We start from the raw sequence: 23,070 nt of genomic DNA, 5'->3' as shown, positions 1-23,070 counted from the left end.
TTTGAAGAAGCAGCCGCCCAAGCTGCTACCAGGTGAACTACAGGGAAAGCAATTCTATTTCTCCTAGGACTGGCCTGGGATTTGAACCCACAACCACAAGCATTCTAAACTCTCCCCCTGGCTGCATAAAGCATCAGGCTTGTCAATGGGGGGCGGGTCTGTAAAGTCCAAACCGTTATACTACTGCTGTGGTATGTACTTGGCAACTTGGACTTGATGAGAGCCTAATCCGGACAGATATTCAGGAGTCCATGCTCCATGGAAAGGGTGACACATGAATGTCAAGGAACATCCAAGTTGCTACCGGCACCCATCACTCCAAATCCACACAAGGAAGCAAGCAGGCATAAGAAATGCCATGTTGCTGAGCCATATACCTAGGAGTACAGTACAGTAGAATGGCAGGTACATTGCTGGGTTGAGCATGCTGCAAGCATGGAAGATGCTCACACCTGTGGGACAGCTTCCTGAGCCTTGTCGTATAGCCATGCAAAATCTGCTAGTGTCAGTGGCCAGGAAGATGTCCAGCACTAAATGCAACACCTGTGATTGGTTGGGTAGGCTCCAAAAATGAGGTTCTGATGTGCATATAAAATAACCATACTACCAGTTTTTGCAAACAGCTCGATGCTGCCTGTTGCTGGGAAACAGCATTGTGCAATTCCTATTGCTCTCTTGAGTTTTGAACCAAGCTCTTGCATGAAAGCACAAGTAGGTCAGCCCCTTGCACTTTCCTTGCCATTCCCAGGGTTTGTGCCAAATCCCAGCTCTCGATTCACTGGCAAAACTCCTGGTGGCTTCACTCAGGGCTTGGCAGCCAAACATGCATCCATTGGAGTCAGTGGTGAAACTCACGTCAGTTTACATGGGAGAAGAGTTATGCCTTTGGCCTTTTGTAAGAGGAAATGTGTGGGCCCTGTAAAGTAACAGTGTTGGATTCTCCACCACCTTTGCCCCTTGTGCAGTCATTTTCACATGCACTATATCAAAAAGGGAGAGATCTTACACAGACTTTACGCTCACTTAGTGTGCACAGGTGAAACTGACAATGCAGCGTGCAAAGCAGTGGACAATTAGGCTTAAATGAATTCACTTGGGTTACTGCAGATTTGCTGAGGGGTAATTGAGATCAGAATCAGGCCCTTGTTCCAACCTCACTTTCAAACAGCGCCTCAGCTGGTGTAAATGAGTGTGTCTCCATTTACATCAGTGAAGCGATGTTGATTTACATCAGTGGGGGATCTGACCCAACAAACGCTTGTGCTCTGGGGGAAGAGGAAATATAATGTTAGCTGTGCGATGTATTATAAATAAACATCAATAACGTTCAGTCATACTCAAGAGCCTTAATACCCTCTTGCCATGACATGCGCTCTTGCAGGAAAGAAAATGCTTCACGGAGCGCAAAGCTCATCATTAGTTTCCCAAGTGTAAGACTCCTAACAAAACACCAGAAGGGGGCCATCTTTATTTATAGCAGGAAAATGTAGTGCTTGTGAAATTTGCCATATTGACTTAGCTTTCGGAAATGCTGAGCAATTGGAGCTCCCATTGCTTTTGGCTGGAGCTGTGGATGCTCAGTAGACCCTGCTCTTTGCAGAAGAAAGGCTCAGTGGTTCACTTGTAGCACAGGAAAAATTCCCAGTGAACAGAAATTGGACTTTACCTATCAGTCAGGAGTACTGGGATAGGTCCAGAGCTGGTAGAACATAGGTAACTAGCAGTGCAGGTTGTTTGGCCAGTGTTATTATTTATTTATGTTAGTGTAACGCTTACGCGCCCCAGTCATGGAACAGAACCCTATTGTGTTAGGTGCTGTACAAGCACTTAACAAAAAGACAGTCCCTGCCCCAAGGAACTTACAATTGAAGTATAAGACAAGAGAGGACAGATGGGAGAGTGTAAGGAAACAATGAGACAATCCTGGCAATAGACAGTGGTCACAATACAACAGTAGCCGCTGGTGGGGATGAAATCTGAGTAAAGTGAGAGTGAACTTCAAGGAATTCATAGAGCCAGATCCAGCAGCTGCACTGATATCCACTATTTGAGGAGCTGGGTGAAATTTTCAAGAGAACCTACATGATTTAAGATCCACTGATTTTCAATGAGACTTAGGCTCCTAAGTGCCTATAGAATAGATAGATAGGTATTACTAATTGTCTTCTTTATATTGTACCCTAAACACCTTTGGGAATCTGGGCCTAAGCCCCTTAAAGTTGTAATATAAAATCGATTTAAGTGGGAGCTGAATGTGGCCATAAAAACTTCTGGTTGCTACCGGAGAGAAGGAGATGTCTCAAGCATGCAGCTTTGAAGTAAGATGTTGCAGAGCATTCACTCTAGTAATTACAAACCTTGTAGATTCCTTTTAATTATTTTGTATTAACGTGTTCTGTGCGGGGAAAAAAAGACAAGGCAAGGTGAGACGATCATTGTGTAACATACATAATTTCATGCCATGAACGCCGACAAGCGATCTCTGTGTTTTTATCCACTTCAAAGGTGTATGCATAAGGGGGTTGAAAAGGGTGAGTTGCTGCAAGGCAAAACTAAGCCCATAAACAATCTTAATGAATTAACTAGCTCCAACCAAGCCCAGCCCTTCAATAGTATATAAGGGGAAACCACAGCTTCCATCTAAGAGGGGGCTCAGTCTCGTTTTCTCTCTCTCTCTCTCTCTCTCTGCTCTCATCCTGCGCCATACTTTTCGGTTTCTTCTTTCCGACAGGTCACCATGAACAGGAAGCTCAGTTTTAAGTCTGGGAGCGGGGCTAGGGGTTTCAGTGGACACTCTGGGACCACCATCATCACTTCCAGTGGCAACAGAGCAGGTTTCAGTTTGGCTTCTTTGTCTCGCATTGGGAAAAGAAGTGGAGGATACGGTGGTGGTTTTGGCAGCAGGAGCCTCCATAGTCTGGGCGGGAAACAAAAGCACTTCCATCCGCATACGGGGTGGAGGCTTCCGGAGTGTGGGGCCTGGATTCGGTGGTGGTGGAGGTGGATTCGGTGGTGCTGGTTGTGGTGGTGGTGGTGGATTTGGTGGCAGTAGTGGATTTGTCTCTAGTGGGTATGTCAGTGGAGGATATGGGGTTGTTGGGGGATACGGTGGCAGTGGGCTCGGTGGCGGAGGCTTTGGTGGTGGCAGAGCTGGCCCTGTTTTGTCTCCTGGCGGCATCCAGCAAGTCACCGTCACCCCAACCTCCTGGCGCCCCTCAACATTGAAATTGACCTGGAGGTCCAGAAAGTGAAAGTGCAGGAAAGGGAGCAGATCGAGACCCTCAACAACAAATTTGCATCATTCATCGACAAGGTGAGACCAACAATTCAGCATCCCAGGCACGAGGAATCCAATAGCACGGGAGACGTCCACGTCCTGCAGAAGAAGAACGAGTTAATAGCCCTTTTGGATATTGGCTTTGAAGAACACATCTTGAGGCAGTATCTTGGTTAGGAGTTCGGTTCTTATTCCATTTTTACTCATTCCTTACTCATGCAACCTGTTACTGATGTCAAGTAAGGATTGACTGAAAAATCAAGTAAGGGCCCCAGGTTCAGGTTGGACATGAATGCACAAAACAATATGCAGTAACGAGGAGTTATTGACAATGTCATTGCCACGAGATTTTTTTCTGTCTATGTGTCTCCCTCTATCTCCATGGTTGTATGGCACACACTTGTGCCTCCACAACACAGCAGCTGGCTTTTATGGATTTGACTCTGAGCTGTAACGGACTGGATTAGACAAGATACTTAAATATGGGCGCAATTACACTATGATGCATCAAGCATATGAGCCAGCCCGTGGATTTCAATGGGACTTCTCACATGATTAAATTTATATGTGCTCTTAAGTATCTTTCTGAATCCGGTCCAAAGTGACTTCAATGTACTTACTATGTGGTTTAATAAAGTTATCTATCTATCTATCTATCTATCTATCTATCTATCTATCTATCTATCTATCTATCTATCTATCTATCTATTATTATTATTTATTTATTTATTAATATTTTTTATTTATTATGCAGCTATTTGGGGATAACCAACTTCCTTTTATTATGTCTTATCTTAATTTTTCCTTGAAAATGCCACAGTGGAATATTCTGCCTCTCTGCTTAGCACTTATATAGGGCCAGATTTTTAGCTGTCATAATCAGCAGCTATTGTAAACTGGCTCCCATCAATAGGGCCAAAGCTTCAGCTGGCATTAATCAGTGTATCTCCATAGCCTTCAATGGAGCTAAGTGGATTCACACCAGCGGAGGAGCTGGTCCATCAATGTTCTGATGTGATAGCTTCCCCTCTCGTCTTGATTCCAAAAGAAGAACCAAGAAGGATTTCTGCTTCATCTCTCTTAGTGGGAGTAATTCCATCAAATTTAATGAAGCTGAGCCTGATTTACACCTGTGTAACTGACAGCAGAGTCTGGCCCAATGCCATGGGGATATTGTCCAACAATTAACATCCTCTTGCCTGTTGGGTTTCAGGTTCAATTCCTGGAGCAGCCGAATAAGGTGCTGGAGACCAAATGGGACCTCTTGCAGCAGCAGGGCACCACAATCACTAAGATCCCTGTCGACCCCCTTTTTGAGGCATATATCAACAGCCTGAGGTGGCACCTAGATAGCCTAGTAACTGACAGAGGTCGGCTAGACGGAGAGCTGAGGGACGTGCAGGATCTTGTGGAAGATTTCAGAAAGAAGTAAGTCAGAAAGACAAGCCTGGGAAATGTAATGATTTTGTTGCCTTTCCTTGGCATGGATTTCTGGTTGTGGTTCATGCGGGAGCTATTTTCATTCCTATTAAAATAACGAGAGCTTTTAAATCGTGTAGTTACAGGATAATCAAATCTGCTCTGCTTTCAGGACAATTCTCACAGCCATAATTAACATAATAAGCAATCTGTTTGCCTTGAACTGTATACAGATTTTATGGTATGCTGATCAACCTCAGAAAAAATATTTTTATAGCATATGAAATCTATCTATCTATCTATCTATCTATCTATCTATCTATCTATCTATCTATCTATCTATCTATCTATCTATCTATCCCCATGCACCCCCTTGATCTATCTATCTATCTATCTATCTATCTATCTATCTATCTATCTATCTATCTATCTATCTAATCTATCTATCTAATCTAACCAATGATATATTTATTTTATATCATCTTATCTTATCTTACCCGTCTAACATGCTCATCACTGTAGTATCTTTTAGTACAATTTGGGTGCTTAACTCCATGTAAACTCTCTTGGAAATCTTTCAGAGTAGCAGCCGTATTTGTCTGTATTCGCAAAAAGAAAAGGAGTACTTGTGGCACCTTAGAGACTAACACATTTAGCCTTAAATACCAAGATAAACATAATCTTGTCTCTAAGATGAAAAAGGGGACACACTCATGATGTAACAACAAAACTATTATACTGTTCAGAAAAACACAGCAATTCTCCAGGTCCAAACTACTGGTTTACTGAATGAAGAGTGTAATGTGTTGAATAATGTCTCTGATCCACTGCAACAAAGTGTTACTTTGGAGGCTACAAAGTTAGCAGTCATCATCCAAATGAAGTTGCCAGAGATTAGCATTGTATGTAAGAACCTGGCAGACACATGCCTTGCACTACTGCTTACTACTTTTTCCTCGTAGTTAGAAGCTAGATTTCAAATATATCTCTTTACTCAACAGATTTGAAGAGGAAATCCACAGGCGCACATCTGCAGAAAATGAACTTGTGGTGTTCAAAAAGGTGGGCAATCATCTCTCTCTCTCTCTCTTTCTCTCTCATTACTCTGTAGCTATCTGAGGATAAGGCAGCAGACTGTTGCAGAAGTTTAGAACTGTAGACACTGAACAAGAAACAATTAAAATGATAATACTGCAAAGAAAAATTCTTATGTATTATAATTTCTGTTAAAATCCAGGACAAATCCATCCTGTATCCTGAAGTTGGTAGTCACAGTTATTGCATTAATTTAAGTGTCTTACTTATTGCATTGTCATTTCTGGGGGGGCAGGTGTATTTTTCTTGAAAAAAATGACAAAGAAAAATTGGCCATGCTTTATATTAAGGTCTCTTTTAAAATATGTATTAGTTAATAGTTTTTAAAAAATAGATTATTATCATTTGTTATGGAGTCCAACAGACCAATAGGTTGCTTATAACACCATCAACCAAAGTGGTTATAACCACCAACAATACATGTCTGTAACACGCTTATAACATCTGTTAACCATTTATAAACAGAACCTTAGAAAATGCAGCCAAAACATTTAAAAGGCCAAATTCAGTTCTCAGTTACATCAGCTTGAATCAGCAGTAACTAAGACCCAGATCCTCCAAGGTGTTTTGGTACCAAACTCGAAGGTAATATAACTCCCATTCCTGGGCCTTAGTCATTTGCACAAAGGCCCCTTTACACGGCTTTGGCGGGCCAGACTGATGTAAAGCAATTTTAGGTTGTGCCTTCACTGCAGTGTTAGTCTAGGTATGACTCGAGTGTGGCCCCAACCTGATTCCTGTCCACACACACAAATCTCTCGCTCAAGTTAAGCAGCGTTTTCAACTTAACCTGAGTGGCCTGTCAGTGGGAGGTGGGGTTTGAAGCTCAAGTGTTGTCGATGTTCAAGCTAGTAATGCAGTGGGGACTCAGCTACAGGCTACAGATCTGGGTTGGTTCACTGTTGGTTCAGTGGCTGCTCTCACTGGAGCTAGTAGTTCAAATGGAGTAACTCATGATAACTTTTGCAGTGAAGACAAACCCTGAGTGTAGACGGGATCAGAATCATACCCAATAGCTCTTGTCCTCGGTAGCTTTGTCCCAACATTTGGCGTATTTTTTCAGGAAGTGGATGCTGCCTACATGAAAAAAGTGGAGCTTCAAGCAAAGGTGGATTGCCTCATTGATGAGATAAACTTCCTACAAGCTGTCTATGAAGTGGTAAGTCTCCTATTCAGAGGCTCCTCCCCATGGGACCACATTGCTCTTTCCCCAATGACAATGTTGTAATTGAAAGACCTGTCACATTTTTCTCTGCATGATGCAGCTCCTGGACTGAGTCAGGTCACGAGTGGAATACTATGTCCAGTGTTGTGTTACCTACAGGAACCTGCCCAAAGTCAACCAGGAGATCAGTGTCAGCGCTAGGCATAGAACCCAGTTCTACTGATTAATTTAACCACAGAATGATCCGTCCTCACCGTCTTAAATAATAATAGTGCCTAGCATAGGGAACTGTACCTTTAAGAGTTTAGTCTCCTGAGGGCTGCAATACCTTGGTCTAATTTCAGTTGTTTAATGAATGTTGGGTGTGGCTAGTGGCCTGTGATATACAGGAGGTAAGGCTATTTGATTTTGTGGTCCTTTCTGGTCTTAAACTCTGTGGCTCTGTAAATCTAAGAGGCTCTGGCAAGACCCATTTGGAACTGGTGTATCACCAGCTAGCTCTTATCCATAGTTTTTCATCCATACATTGCATAGAGCTTTATAATAGATGGGGAAACTGAGGAACGGATAGGCCAAATGCCTTGCCCAAGGTCCCACAGCAAGGCAGTGGCAGAGATGGGAATAGAACCAAGTTCTCAGCCACTCTCTTATGTCCTCAATGACAATAGCTCTGTCAGTCTAGTACACTGTAACCACAAGTCAGATTTTCCAGGGGAGGTTACCCATAGTGCTCCTCGGCATATCAAGCTATCCTAATCCCATCAACCTCAACTTCCACAGTTGTGCTCTCATTTTCTGGGGTCAAAATATGATTCCCTTGGAATATCCTTACATGATTCCTATGGATAAGTGAGGGGACCCATATGGATTTTCTACCCCCCTTAATTCATCTATTAATGTCAGTCATATCACCGCTTAGTAACTGTTATTAAAGTATTTGTTCACGTGGGCCTAAAAGTGTGCTAGATGCATTATGAAACAAACTTAAAGACTGGCTGAAGAAATTCTGATGGAGCCAAAGTCCTTTGGACTAAGCCATCCAGCCAAAATCAAAACACTTCACAAAATCAGGTCAAGTTCACCCGAATTTCATTTCGGAAGAAAACCGAGGGGAAAAAAGTTTGAGTATGGTCAGAATGAAACATTTCAATTATTTTTTGGAGAAAGGCTTTTCATTTCAATTTTTAAAATGGTATAATATATTACAAAAGAAACAGTTGGAAATCAAAATGAAATGTTTGGATTGTTCAAAAACAAACGTTTCAATCACCCCCAAACGATATTTTTTTTTGAATTTGCCTTCACGGAGAATTACAAATTTTGAAACCTCAAATCTTTCATGAAATGGAGCTTCCATCCACTGCCCAATGGTAATAAGGACAGAGGATAAAATTTTCAAAACTTTCAATGATCACTGAATAAGTTTGCAGATGACACAAACTGGCAGAGTGGTAAATAATGAAGAGAAGAGGTCACTGATTCAGATGGCTTGGTAAACTGAGTACAAGCAGTTAGGTAAGGCTGTACAGCAGATTCATTAATGCTTTCTCTCTAAGGCCTGGTCTACACTGGGGTGGAGGGGGTTCAATCTAAGTTACGCAACTTCAGCTATGTGAATAATGTAGTTGAAGTCAACATACTTAGATCTTCTTACCACAGTATCTTCACTGCGGTAGGTCAACTGCTGACACCCCCCCGTCAACTCCACCAACGCTTCTCGCTCCGGTGGAGTACCGGAGTCGATGGGAGAGCGCTTGGTGGTCGATTTATCGCGTCTTCACTAGACTTGATAAATCAACCCCCGCTGGATCGATCGCTCCAGAGGTAAGTCTAGACTTACCGTAAGTGGTTTCGGTGCCACTAGATGAGAAAGAACACCACACTCAGGAGGTGTGTGGGTTACATATACATCTGGGAGCAAAGAATGCAGGCCATACTTACAGGCTGGGGGATTCTATCCTGGGAAGCAGTGACTTGGGAAAAGATTTGGGGGTTGCAGTGGAGAAGCAGCTAAACATAAGCTCCTAATGCAACGCTGTAGCCAAAAGAGCTAATGTGATCCTGGGATGCATAAACGGGGAATCTTGAGTAGGAGCAGAGAGGTAATTTTACCTCTGTATTTGGCACTGGCAGGAGCACTGCTGGGATACTGTGTCCAGTTCTTGTGCCCACAATTAAAGAAAGATGCTGATAAATTGGAGAGGGTTCAGAGAAGAGCCACGAGAATGATTGAAGGATTCCATGCTTTATAATGATAGACTCAAGGAGCTCAATCTATTTTGTTTAACAAAGAAAAGATTAAGGGGTGACCTGATCACAGTCGATAAATACCTACACAGGGAACAAATATTTAATAATGGGCTCTTCAGTCTAGCAGAGGAAGTTATAACACCATCCAATGGCTGGAAGTTGGAGCTAGACAAATTCAGACTAGAAATAAGGTGTAAATTTTTAACGGTGAGTTTAATTAACTATTGATACAATTTACCAAGAGACGTGGTGGATTCTCCATCACTGACCATTTTAAAATCAAGTTTGCATGTTTTTCTGAAAGATCTGCTCTAGAAATTATTTGGGGGAAGTTCTGTGACCTGTGCTACAGAAGAGGTCAGACTAGATGATCACTTTTCAGAGTAGCAGCCGTGTTAGTCTGTATTCGCAAAAAGAAAAAGAGTACTTGTGGCACCTTAGAGACTAACAAATTTATTAGAGCATAAGCTTTCGTGAGCTACAGCTCACTTCATCGGATGCATCCGATGAAGTGAGCTGTAGCTCACGAAAGCTTATGCTCTAATAAATTTGTTAGTCTCTAAGGTGCCACAAGTACTCCTTTTCTTTTTAGATGATCACTGTGGTCCCTAGTGGCCGTAGAATCTATGACTCTATGATCTGAATATCTCACACGCATTGGTAAACGTTTCCTTTGATAATATGCTGACAGCTGGTTGGAAGAAACTGCAGTTTTTTCCATCTCCCGATCCAGTTCTTCCTCCAATCTATTTCTTTATTTTAAATATGAATTTTTTTTGAAAAATGTTAAAATTAGGATAATTTTCAACAGCATAAAAAAATCATCCAAGTGGTAGAAAAACAGAGGGAAAATTGCATTCAATTTTTTCCCAATTTGAAATTGGGAAATTGGAAATTTGAAACATTCTTCAACTCCAGTTATGAAAATCTTTTCTAATGACCTTATGGCTTGTGTCTTTCAGTATCAAGAGCTTCAGGTCATGGCCATGACACACGGTGAAGACCTGAAGGCCACCAGGAATGAGATCTCTGAAGTGAGCTGGGTGATCCAGAGGCTGAAAGCTGAAATAGATACTGTGAAAAAACAGGTGGGAAAGATCTTAATGTGGAATTGACATGATTTGTGGTGTTTATTACATACTATTTTAATGAGCTCTGTGACCTTGTGAGTGATACTTTCTGTGTTGCCAACTCTTGTGATATCTGGTGTTTTTCTTAAAGCCCCAGCTCTTGAAGTCTAATTATTTGTTGAGAATTTCAGCTTATATTTATTTATTTATTTACTTACTTATTTTGTTTTTTAATTAAGTTTCTAGGTCTCATGGTTGCAGAGTAAAGCTTGGAAATGAGTCTCCATCGTGTCATAAAGGTTCAAAAACCTGGACACACACAAAAACTTACGATTTTAAAGTCAGTCTTATGATTTTGGGGATTTTTGAATGGTTGGGGTTAGAAATACTGGTTTTCTTGTATCTAAGGAGCTTCTAAGTCAAAGGATTCTGTTTAAGCTCTCTGGGCCAAATCCTCATCTGATAAAAATTGATGTAGCTAGGTATACTTGGGTCCTGTCTCAGTGCAGAGGGCTGGACTAGATGACCTCTTAAGGTTTCTTCCAGCCCTACATTTCTGTGATTTTTTGACTCGTTGAAATCAATGGAGCTGCCGTGATTTATACCAGCTGAGGATATGGCCAATTATATTTAAGTGCAAAACTATTCTGACATTTCAAGGCATCTTGGAATATTCACAGGTATCTCAAACAGTGCTGTCTGGCCTTCTGAAAGGAATGTCATTTGGTATGAAATAAAACACACTCTCCTCCATGATCCGGATTGGTATATGTCACCATTAAAAACCAGTAATAAATAACAGAACTCCTGGAAACTGCTTAATTCAGTCAGTTATATATGCAGGATCTGACCCTTACAACAGTAAGGAATGTAGGGTAAACCTGTCAAAAGCACCTGAAGGCAAAAATTTCCAAAGTGTCTAAGTAAGTTAGAAATTTAAGTCTCATTTTCAAAAGTGGCTTAGGCACTTACAGAGGCATTATCAAATGAGCCCAGGTGCCTAACCCTTATTGAAACTGGAAGTTAGGAGTGTATGTACCTTTTTGGATCTGGGCCTACATCCCTTTTGAAAATGGGACTTAGGCTACTAATTCAGATACTTTTGAGAATTTTATCCATAGTACTTTCTACCCTAAGGGTATGTCTACACTTACCGTGGATCAACGCTGCGGCAATCGATCCACTGGGGGTCTAGTGAAGACCTGCTAAATATACCATAGATTGCTCTCCCATCAACTCCGGTACTCCACTGGAACGGGAAGCATAAAGTAAGTTGACGGGAGAGTTTCTCCCGTTGACCCAGCGCGATGTAGACACCGCGATTTAGACACCGCAATTATTCACATAACTGGAGTTGTGTAACTTAGGTCGACTTAACAGCATAGTGTAGACTCCCCTCTTGGTGAACAGAGGCTGTGCATTATGAAGTCCTTGGCCATGATGCATTATGGGAACGGTTGCCCAGCTGTGGAGCTTGGCCCATAACGGGGAATGGGGACATGAGGCACATGTCCAAATAACAACTCCCATGAGGCACTTCAGTAGCATTTCTGAATTGAAATACTTTGGTTTTCAGGCATTTGGTTTTTCAAAGAAAAATTGCAATTTTCCAAGGAAAAAATTCATTTGGTCAAAACCGCAAATTTCCTTCCAAAAACAGTGGTAGAAAATTTCCAACTAGCTTAGTTAGATGTAACACCAGAATTTGTCTCTCTTTGGAAATCACAAGCTGCTTTCTGAATAACCAGAGGGATCTTTTTCTTGCAGCTGTGGTCAGCAGCACCACCAGCATAGCTGGCAGCGATGGCGGAGTTGGAAGCGGATATGTCCTTGGTGGAGGAGGTGGAGTTTGTGGAAATGGCCTCAGTCGTGGTGGTGGTGGAGGCGGTCTCAGCCTTGGAATTGGCAGTGGGAGTGGTCTTGGAATTGGTGGCAAGAGTGGGATCAGTGTTGGAGGAAGTGGGATTGGTTTAGGAGGAAGCGGTTTTGGCTATGGAGGGGGGGTCACCTTGGGAGGGGGAAGCAGCTCTAGCATAAAATATGTCTCAACACCTCTTCATCAAGCAAAAAATTAATTAGATAGAGCGTAAAAACTCAACTCAGGGACCTTTGAATTAACCCAGGTTTTTGCTGCTTGGCGACGGGAACTCCCACCCCACCTTTCAACATTCATGGGGAAAAATACCCACATCTTGGGACAAAATTTTGCCCTCAGTTGCACTGAAGTCAATTGGTCTGAATGGGAGTAACTGAGAGAGTAGAGATAGCATCTGAACCATTGCTCATTGGGAAACTGAGATAACTGTAGCAGCGCGGATATACTTTCCTACAGCTTTGCCTCATTCAGGACTTCTCTCAGTTGTCAACAGCAGCAATTTTATTCCAGTGTAGTGCCCGGGGGCCAGATTCTCCTCTCCCTTATGTTTGTCCTGCACTGGTGTAATTCCATTACGTCCGATTCTCCGTTGCCCTGCCGTGGTGCAATGTGTGTGTGAGACTTCCCATAAATAACTGCGCAGGATAGCAGAGAATCAGGCCCGTTGACGAACTCCTGACTTACTCCAGTGTAAGTGAAATCAGAGTCAGACCCTACGTTTTCAGCGTTCTGGTTGCTGTGGATGTCCAAGGTTATCTCCACACTCATGAAGTAACCCTGGGTTTTTCCACTCTGCCACTTTCTCCTGAATTTCACTGCATCAGTTCATATGTGTTTCAGGGCTTGGTCAGGACAAGGAATATGGTGCATTGTCCTGGCTTTCCGCAGAGGGCATGAATCCCACCCATTTAGCATTGTGAACGTTAATAGAGGCCCTGAGTCAACACTTCCCTCCTATTTCCTTTCCGTGGGCCCACTCCTGTGTGATGTTCATAAAATGTAACAGGTTGCCTCATTCTTGTTAAAGGACCTGCTGCTTTTCACTGGGTGCATCACCAATAAACTGCATTGTGTCATTAACGTCACGCGGCTGAGTTTTTAAACTAGGCTGTTACCTTAAACTGCTGGTTGGATTCGTCTTTTGTTGCGGGACTGCGGTAACTGAGAATTAGGCTCACACCCTTCATGTACTAGGTTACTCAGTCTTTAGCCGAACTTCCATTGGACTTTGCAGGTATTATTTTTGGCTTCCACATCCACTAAAAACATATGAAGATGGATGAAAATAAAGAATCATAGGATTAGAAGGGCTCGCCAGGGTCATCTCATCTAATGCCCGGCCAAGATGCAGGATTTGTTGCGTCGAAAAGTATTTAATAGATTATTAACTACAGCTGGGAAAAAATTGTACTACATTTTTTTCTTGGTGAAAAATGATGATTTGGTGACACTGAAAGATTTTGCAAATTTCTATTGGTTTCACCAAATTGTTTTGGTAAAAATAAAAATGTTTCCTTTTGACATTTTGGAAACAAAACCTTCTGATGTTTTTGGTCCCAAATGGCTTGTCACTTCAAAATTTTATTGGATAAAAATCAAAAATGTTTACAAAGGGTCAAAATGGAAATGAAACATATAGAGCTAAAATGTTTTGGTTTTGAAATGATTTGCTTCCCTCCAGGGTTTAATTTCCCAAAAATGTCCAAAAAAAAAATCATTCTCGGTTCCAACCGAAGCAATTTTAAATTTTTTTCGGAACTGCCCGATAAAAATCTGTTATTTGCACAGGGCCCCTTAAGCCTCCAAACCCCACACTTCCTGCCAAGTGAACAACTATGGGCTAGAGATCGTCAGCTGGTATAAATCAGCGTATCTTCTCTGGCATTAATGGCGCTACACCGATTTACACCCATTGAGAATCTGCTGCCCCGGGTGCGTATCCACACTTATTTGAGCTAGTGTGCAGGAGACAGTAGCAAAATTGATGCTGCATAAGAGATAGCTTGGCGACATGGAATAGTAGAAATTGTCCATGGTCAAAACTATCTTTTCTACCCCATGTCTCTCTATGGGTCTCCTGGGGACAGGAGTGGCAAGTTGTATGGGCCCATGGTGCCCGTGCTCCAGGAATATTCAGAGCACAGGGCCCTGGCTCCACCAATGTTAGGGGCCAGGTCTCTCCCATGGCCCCACCTGCCGCCCCTAAATACCTCCCACGGCGTGTCTCGTACCCCCCTCTGGCAGCGGCTCTTAGGCTGGGGGCCGGAGGTCTCCACACGCCGCTGCCCACAGGCACTGCCCCTGCAGCTCCCATTGGCTGCAGTTCCAATGGCAGGGTCAGCGCTTGGAGCGGAGGCAGCACGTGGAGGCGCCCCCCAGGGGCCACAGGGACATGTCGGCCACCCCCAGGCGATTTAAAAGGGCCCGGTGGCACCCGCCACCACCACCGGCAGTGCAGCAAGGCTAAAGTGGCTTCCTGCCCACTGTCGCTCGGCGAAGCGCCCCTCCCAGAAGAGGCCGGCATGTCCCTGCGGCCCCTGGGGTTGTGTCTCCACATGCTGCCCCAGCCCCAAGTGCCGACCCTGCCATTGGAACTGCGGGGGCGGTGCCTGTGGACAGCGGCGTGTGGAAACCCCTGGCCCCCTGCCTAGGAGCTGCTGCCAGAAAGGGGTGCTGGTCACTTTCGAGAGCCGCCTGAGGTAAGTGTTGCACCCCCCCTCACCCCAGCCCTCTGCCCCAGCCCAGAGCCCAAACTCCCTCCCAGAACCTGCACCCCTCACCCCCTCCTGCACCTAAACTCCCTCCAAAAGTCTGCACCCCAAACCCCCTTCTGCACCCAAACTTCCTCCCAGAGTCTGCACCCCAAACCCGCTCCTACATCCCAACCCCCTGCCCAGAGCCTGCACCCCGCACCCAAACTCCCTCCCAGAGCCAATGCCTCCTCCTGCCCCCAAACTCCATCCCAGATCCTGCACCCCAAAGCCCCTCTCAGATCCCGCACCCCCTTCCTGCACCCCAACCCCCAGCCCAGAGCCTGCACCCAGCACCCAAACTCACTCCCATAGCCCACACCCCTCCCACACCCAAACCTGCTCCCAGAGCTTTAGGCAAGTGTGGGGGTGGGGACTTGAACCCGTTCTGGGCACCACCAAAAATTATACAAATCTGCTGCCCCTCCCTGGGGATCAGGTATGCTTGTGGTGGGTGAGAATTCTGTGCAAGCTGTAGTTTCATTTGGACTCCTTGCACTGTTGTGTGTGTGTGTGTGTGGGGGGGGGGGACTAAATCCACCATGCTCCTGCTTCTGTGCTTTATAGACCCCTGCAAGATCAGCCCTGGTAACTGCAAAACTTCTACCTAGTTAATCTTTAGAACGGATCCCCCCCCTCTGGGTCAAATTGGGGCCGGTGCTTTGGGCAGAGGTGTGCCACAAAACTGGCAGCTGGCAGCATTAACAGGGGGCGGGGGATTGTGACCATGCTTAATACCTGACTCTTGTGCAGTCCTTTGACTCTTCGAAACGCAGCATCCATTAGACACGGGGTTCAAAAGCACCTGGGTGAACTTTGTAGCTTAAGTCCCATTTTCAAAAGTAATGTAGGCGCCTCCATCCCATTGACTTTCCATGAGACTTAAGCTCCTGAGGAGCAGATTCCCAAAGGTAGTTAGGTGCCTCAAGGGGCAGCCAGGCCTCTAGCGGGATTTACTACAGCGATTAAGTGAGTTTGGTGCCAATCTCCCATTGACTTTCAATGGAAGACATTATCAATACCATGGAGCCAGCCTGAGCAATGGCTGGTGATTCAGGTGGCTGTTTGAATCTCTATTTGAACCCTCACATGCTCATCTTCTTTATGCCTCTCAGCTGTGAAAACTTGTGTCAGAAAACCCACCTTTCTGCCTGTAGAGCAGTGGTCCCCAAACTTTTCAGGGTCATGGCCCCCCTTATCCTGGTACCCCCACCCCTCCTCCCGCACCCGCGGGGTTCAGGTGTGGGGCAGGGAGAAGAGCCCCGGGCCAGGAGAGGAGCTAGATGGTGCTTCCTCCCCACCCCCCATGGGGGTCTAACCCAGGCCCCAGCTGCGCCCCGTTGAACGTTCCTCTGTGCTCTCCAAGGGGGGGGCATGCTCCACAGTTTGGGGACCTCTGCTGTGGAGGAACTAGTCCAAATTTCTCCTTTGTCAGCTCAGCTATGCAAAGCACCTCTTGTTAGAGGGCATTGCATTTAGACCAGAGGTGGGCAAACTATGGTCCACGGGCCACATCTGGCCTGCGGGACCGTCCTGCCCAGTCCCTGAGCTCCCGGCCAGGGAGGCTCGCCCCTGGCCCCTCTCCTGCTGTCCCCCTCCCCTGCAACCTCACCTTGCCGTGCCACCAGAGCTCTGGGCGGTGGGGCTGCAAGCTCCTGACTGGCAACGTGGCAGCAAGAGCCGCTGGCCTGCCCCAGTGCTCTAGACTGTGTGGTGGCATGGCTGGCTCTGGCCGGGTGGCATGGCTGCCAGTCCTGGTGCTCTGAGCAGCATGGTAAGGGGGCGGGGAGTGGGGGGGTTGGATAAAGGGCAGGGGATCCCAGGGGGCAATCAGGGGACAGGGAGTGTGGGGGGGTTGGATAAGGGGTGGGGCCCCAGGGGGTGGTTAGGGGTGGGGGTGTGGATAGGGGTCGGGGCAGTCAGGGGACGGGGAACGGGGCAGTTGGATAGGCGTGGGAGTCCCGGGGGCCTGTCGGGGGCAGGGGTGTGGATAGTGCTCAGGGCACTCAAGGGACAGGGAGCAGGGGGGTTGGATAGGGGGTGCGGTACTGGGGGGCAATTAGGGGTAGCGGGTCCCGGGGGTATAGGAGAAGAGGTAAAGGTAGCAACAGTCTTTATAACTAGGATGGCAGTACAAGGATTTCTGTTGGCCTAGATAATGTACGTGGTGGAGATTGTGGTAGCGGAAGCGTTGGCAGTTGAAGTGGCTTTGGAAGTGGTGGGGGTGTTAGCTATGGTGCAGCGATCGACAATTTTGCTGGAAGTGTTGGCAGTAGTGCCACTCTGGGCAGTGCCGTCGGTGATGGTTTAAGTTTTGGCACCAGTGGATGTGGTGTTGGAGGGTTTGGTGGCAGAGTTCCAGAAGGCAGTCTTGGTGGTATCCATAAAGCAACCATCCAGAAGAACTTCCTTGCCCTATGAAATGTGGTGATGGACACAGAGATCCAGGGAATGCAGGTGCAGGAGAGGTTGAGGGTCTTGATCTGCTCCAACAAATTTGCCTCCTTCACGGATAGGGTGAGACTGGGAACTTGTTATCAATGTGGGGGTGGGAGGAGGAGGAGAAATCGCAACACCACCAGCGTTGCTGGAGTTTAGATCTCAGGGGCATCATTGAGAGTGACTCCACTTAGCTCGGTGGATTGACTCCAGTTTGACATGGGCACAACTGAATGACCATTACAGTCTGGTTCTCTGTTAGCTTACATCTTGTGTAGTCACTTATGCTGGTGAAAATTAAATGCAAACTTGGTGTGAAATCATTTCCTCCCTTATTTGGGAGTGTCTTCAACAAACTGTACACTGGTGCATAGGTGCTGGAACTATGGGTGCTGCTGCACCCCTGGCTTGAAGTGGTTTCCATCATATCCAGGGTTTACAGTTTGGTTCAATGGCTTGCAGCATCCCCACTATAGAAATTGTTCCAGCGCCCATGCACTGGTGTAAATAAACACATGAGGTTCAGGGCAAAAGAATCTTAACCTTAAGCTTTAATTTCTTCAATCTCAACATCTACCATCATTAAATAATTAGTGGCTGACCCCCTTGCCATTCTCTGAACCCTCCCTCATAATTTTCCACAACTGGGAAAATGTAAATAGATAACATTTTAAATGCTTAAAATTAAACATGGGTACTATCTGTCACAATGATGATAATTGAATTCTGCCAAGCCCACTGATAAACTGTGATCAAGTCACACCTTAACCTTCTCCTTGTTAAGCTAAATAAATTTGACTCCCTTGAGTCTCTCATCATAAGGCACATGTTCCAATTGTTTAATCATTCTTCCAGCTCTTCTCTGAACCCCCTCCACTTTATCACCATCCTCCTTGAGCTGTGGGAACCGGAACTGGACCCAGTAATTTTGCAGTGATCACAACCAGTGCCGAATACACTCTACTCCTACTGTTTAAGACCCCTATTTGTCTTTTTGCTCTGTATTTGTACAGCACCTAGCACACTGGGGTGCTGCTCTGAGTGGTACCATTGCTGCAATACTGCATCTAATAATGTGGGTAGAAGTGGTGGAGTGAGTCATGGTGCCATCTAGTGGCTCTTCCCACAGAGAGGCTAAATGCTAGGCTCAGCTATTTGAAGCCTGTGCAATGGTTGCATTTGAAGAACAAGTGTCCTATCGCTGGCTTCCTCTATGGGGATGGTCGGTATGACAATGGTGTCTGCTGCTTGCCGAGCGTGAAACTGTCATAGGCCCACTGCAGGTAGGTGGGGTTCACAGCCACTCTGTTCCCTTGGTGTTTCCAGGTCAGAGGGAGCAGCTTTATTATAGAATAGGTACAAAAGAAATGATATTGTCCCTGCATAGCCTTCTACTCCAATACCACACATCGACCTCAAATAGCCGTGCCAAAGCTATACTCTCCTGCTTTTACAAGAAAGAAGGATGCTCTTGTGGTTACAGTATTAGTCTGTAGCAGAAGGAGGCTTTCAGGCATAGGTGTAGTTTGACTTCCATATTTGGGGAGGGCAGTGACCCTCCAGCCAGGCCAATGATGCCATGTGTGGGGGGCAAATTCCACCTCTTCCCAAGGCTTGCAGGGCTGGGACTGCAGTGGGGTCACCTACCCTGGTGTGTGTTCGGTCTCACACAGGAACCTAGAGGGTAAGGGGGGGCTAATGCTCAGGACTGGCCCTTGGAAGCCATGGCTGGAAACCACCCAGCCTCCGGGGTAGGGCCAGGGGCCGCCCCACTCCCACATGTAAATCCCAGTCTTATTCATCTCTCCTTGTACAGCAACCGTTCCATACCTCTAATAATTTTGTGGCCCTTTTCCAAACCTTTTCCAATTCCAACATATCTTTTTTGAGATGGGACGACCAGGTCTAACCAGGGTTGAGGAGCCAAGCGCTCTCCTGTGCTCTTTGCTTGAGGATTTGCTTTGTTAGCTTTAATGATTCATTTGTTTTGTTCCCATGTTGCCACTGCCTCTAAATAAACTTTGCGATCTAGTGCTTTGAGCTGGCTCTTGCCCAAGGGACTGTGACTGGTTCACTGGGTTACTTAGAGTTGAGTAAGATATGCCGTTCCATGCAGTGAAATTGCACTCCGAGGCAGGGTGTCAGCCCAGGAGCACCCATCCTCACAAGTGCTGGAGGCATCATGCAAGCGCACCACTAATTGGAGATGACTGGTTTTGTTGCTAGCAAATTGATGACAACACAAACAAAGTGGATTCCCACCCCTACTAAAAGATTCAGATGTGCATCAGCTAGCACCACCTGGCGGAAGAAAGGAACTTGTGCAGTAGTGGCAAAAACGGAACTCTGATTTCATCGCTGGTCACAAGCGCTCCCAAGATCTGGAGATGCTTGAGTGCTCTTTGCCTTCCAAAGGAACACAGATGAAAATGATTCCCTTGTGCGCCCTCCCCATTTTTCCTGGGCCACTTTCCAAAACTCCTGACGGGGAAGAATTCAGCAGAGATCATCTTTGCAGCCAGAACAATAAATAATAATAAAAAAAGGAGAGCTTGCTCAGGCATGTAAACAAAACACTCCATCATCTGACTCCAAATAGATATTTTAATGCTAGAGAAACCGTCCCCAATATTAAACAACACATGAAAAGAATCTGGACAGCTCTTGGGAGGGGGAAGTCATGCCAAGATGCCATTGCATTTAAGGCCAGAACGGATCATCCTTAAACAATCTTCATGATTCCCTAATCTATGGACTCACCTGTGCCAAGCTGGGCACCCACACCTACCGCAAAACAATTAAGAGCTCCCTGAGGGTTGTATTGTCAGCTTGTGGCTGCAAGGAGCCATTTGGGCAGCTGGTGCGAATCGAGGCATAGAGATTGCCTGGCCAAACCTTTCTTTCATGGCCTCCTTCACCACTTTAACAGGAGTGTAATTTTTCCCAGCCATGCCCCCTGATCTGGCTGCCAGGGTGGATGTGAGTTAGGACTTGCTGGGGTTGCTCCACACAAGGATCTGGATCTGCTGGCTTCAGGACAAGGATGTCTTAGTGTCGTTGAGGAACTGGCACCGGTTGTTAGCTGAGGCTAAGGAATACTCAGCTCATTTGAGGTGGAGAATAAACCTTTATTTACCTTCTGGATTGTGAGCATTTAGGGTGTGTGTGTGTGTGTGTGTGTGTGTCATGTTTTCAAGGTTTACTCTACAATTACAAAGTCTAGAAATGTACAAAAACTAGAGAGAGAGAGAGAGACAGACAGACAGTCAGTCAGTCAGTCTCATGCTCACATGACTCCGGGACCTGGGGCTTTAGGAAAAACATCCACTCTCTCAAGACTCACAGTTAAAAACCACAAGAATTGGCAAGGCTGAAGCCTACAGAAATCTCTGAAGTTACTCTGGATTGACAAAGACACAACTGAGATCACAATACAGCTCTTTTTCTCATCCCAACACACAGCATGTTCAAGCAGTTTTGCATTGCAGTCCAGTTGTCTTCTACTTTTTGGGCACAGAGTCATGCATTCTTCCCATGCAAGTTTTTAGAGAGATCCCCGCAGAATATGTTTTCATATTAACGTGATATGTCAAAAATGCCAGCCTCTGTGTCTGTTGCATCAGTGTAGCGAGAAGAGATGTTTGTTCCTTCTGTCCACACCCATGTTAAGTTATATGAGAAAGAAAACACATAGATCCAGACTCGCTCCAGGGGGATTGTCCCCCATCCCAGAATCAAATCCAGTTGTTCTAGTTGTTCAGGTTTAGAACTGCATTAGTTATGGCTGAGTCCAAGCAGGGCCCTAAAACAGCTGGGAATTCATTCGCTCCTGCATCTGCTCCATGTGTGGGCGTGATGGGTAGCGTCAGGAACCTGCAGTTACACTAATCCTTGATCTTCCTTCTTCACCCTGTAAGTTAGTCTTTTGTTGTTTTTTGGAAGTAATGTTCCCATTGGAGAGGATTGGCTTACTGAGAGGTATTTAGGGGGTTACATATCTTCTGAAATGTTTGGCATTGATCGCTATTAGAGATCGGATAGCAGACAAGACAGGTTATTGCTTTACAGCATTGTGGTTGATATTCTCTTTTTTGCTAGAGCTGGTTTAAAAAAAAGGGGGGGGGGAATCTCTCAAACATTTAATCAAATTTTCCCCCTTTTCTGAACATTTTAAATGCCAAAATTCTAGAGGTAGAAATTTCACTGACATTTTTCTTGACTTTTTCAAATTTCAGAAATTAGACACACACACTTTTTTTTTTTGGCTGTGTAAGGGGGCCACCAGAAGCAATTAGCTTGCAATGGGCATTGGGTGCTTAGTTGCTCTTTGTGCCTTTGAAAATCTGAACCATAGTCAGACAATAGACTATGTATTTTGTCTCCTTTATTGTTGTCTTTTTGAAACACACACAATTTGGACTGAATATATAATAAAATTTAACCATCCAAATTTAACAATAATATTCGATCCTTGGTGTTTAACATTTTTCTTCTACAGCTCTCAATGGGTTTTACAAAGGAAGGGATGCATTATTATCTCAATTTGACAAATGGGGAAACTGAGGCACAGAGCATCAATGTAGTCTCACAGAAAATCAGTCTCACACCTGGTATAGAATCCCTGGGTGAAATTGTGCCTCATTGAAATCAGTTGCAAAACTCCCACTGATTTCCATGAAGCTGGGATTTCACCACAGAAGTCCTGATTTTTAGTCCAGTGTCCTAGCCACTGGTTGTCCAAGACCTTGTGTTTTTACTAGTGTCTGAAAAGAATATAGGGATTACCAAGTTTGACCCTATGCAGACCTGATCTTTTTGCACTAAGATACTCAGACCTCTGTGGTTCAGGAGCCAAATTAGCAATCGACCTTACCCAAAAGAACCACAGTCGTGTGAATTCATTGTTTCATTTACTAGTCATATTTAAACAGTATGACAGGGAAAATGTTGAGATAGATATAGCTATCTTCTCACAGCAGACAAGTGAATTTAGTGGAAGTTGATAACTTAATTGGTTAATAACCTAATAAAATCATCTTGATTGGCTGTTAATTAAATCAGTGGTTCAATATCATGTGCTGCAGGAGACACATTTAAAGCCACAGTCTTAGTATCGCTGCAATGAGCAAGATTAAAAAAAAATAGATGCACTTGACCGGGAGAGTGACCTGCGTTATTGAGACGGAGGCTGCACAGCCACCAAGTTACTCTTGCATCGTGGCAGGGATGAGTCCACAGAGGAGAAAACGTAGCCAAGCACCTCATTAGCACAGTGCATAAGCTCTTCTGACTTGCCGATTCTCAGCTCACACCACACACTACTCTGTGTCCTAGTGAGTCAGAGAGTGGGTGGAGGGTTTGTGATTTATCATCGTCCCTCGTAGGGTATGTCTACACCGCAATCAGCTGTGTGATTGCAGTATGGGCTGGCAGGCTCACACCAGCTACAAATAGCAATTGCACTGGCTAGCAATGCACACACACAGCCAGAGTCTCCAGCCTGCCTACCCAGCTCGTGCTGTGGTCACGCCTCCAAGTGCACTGCAGACATAGCCTTAGCCTGGCAACAAAAATGATTAGGGGCCTGCGGCACATGACTTACGAGGAGATGTTGGGGGAACTGGGCTTATTTAGTCTGTAGACGAGAAGAGTGAGGGGGGATTTGATAGCAAACTTCAACTATCTGAAGGGGGGTTCCAAAGAGGATTTTATCTGTAACTGTAACTTTT

General features: G+C 45.2%; 1 pseudogene; it reads left to right on the top strand.

Moving 5' to 3' along the window:
- The window catches only part of LOC119845810, a 100,823-nt pseudogene that overhangs the window by 18,815 nt on the left and 58,938 nt on the right, over positions 1 to 23,070 (top strand).

This window comes from Dermochelys coriacea, chromosome 20 (genome assembly GCF_009764565.3).
Source record: "Dermochelys coriacea isolate rDerCor1 chromosome 20, rDerCor1.pri.v4, whole genome shotgun sequence".
Classification (NCBI taxonomy): Eukaryota; Metazoa; Chordata; order Testudines; family Dermochelyidae; genus Dermochelys; species Dermochelys coriacea.
This window is presented reverse-complemented; position numbering and strand designations above follow the sequence as displayed.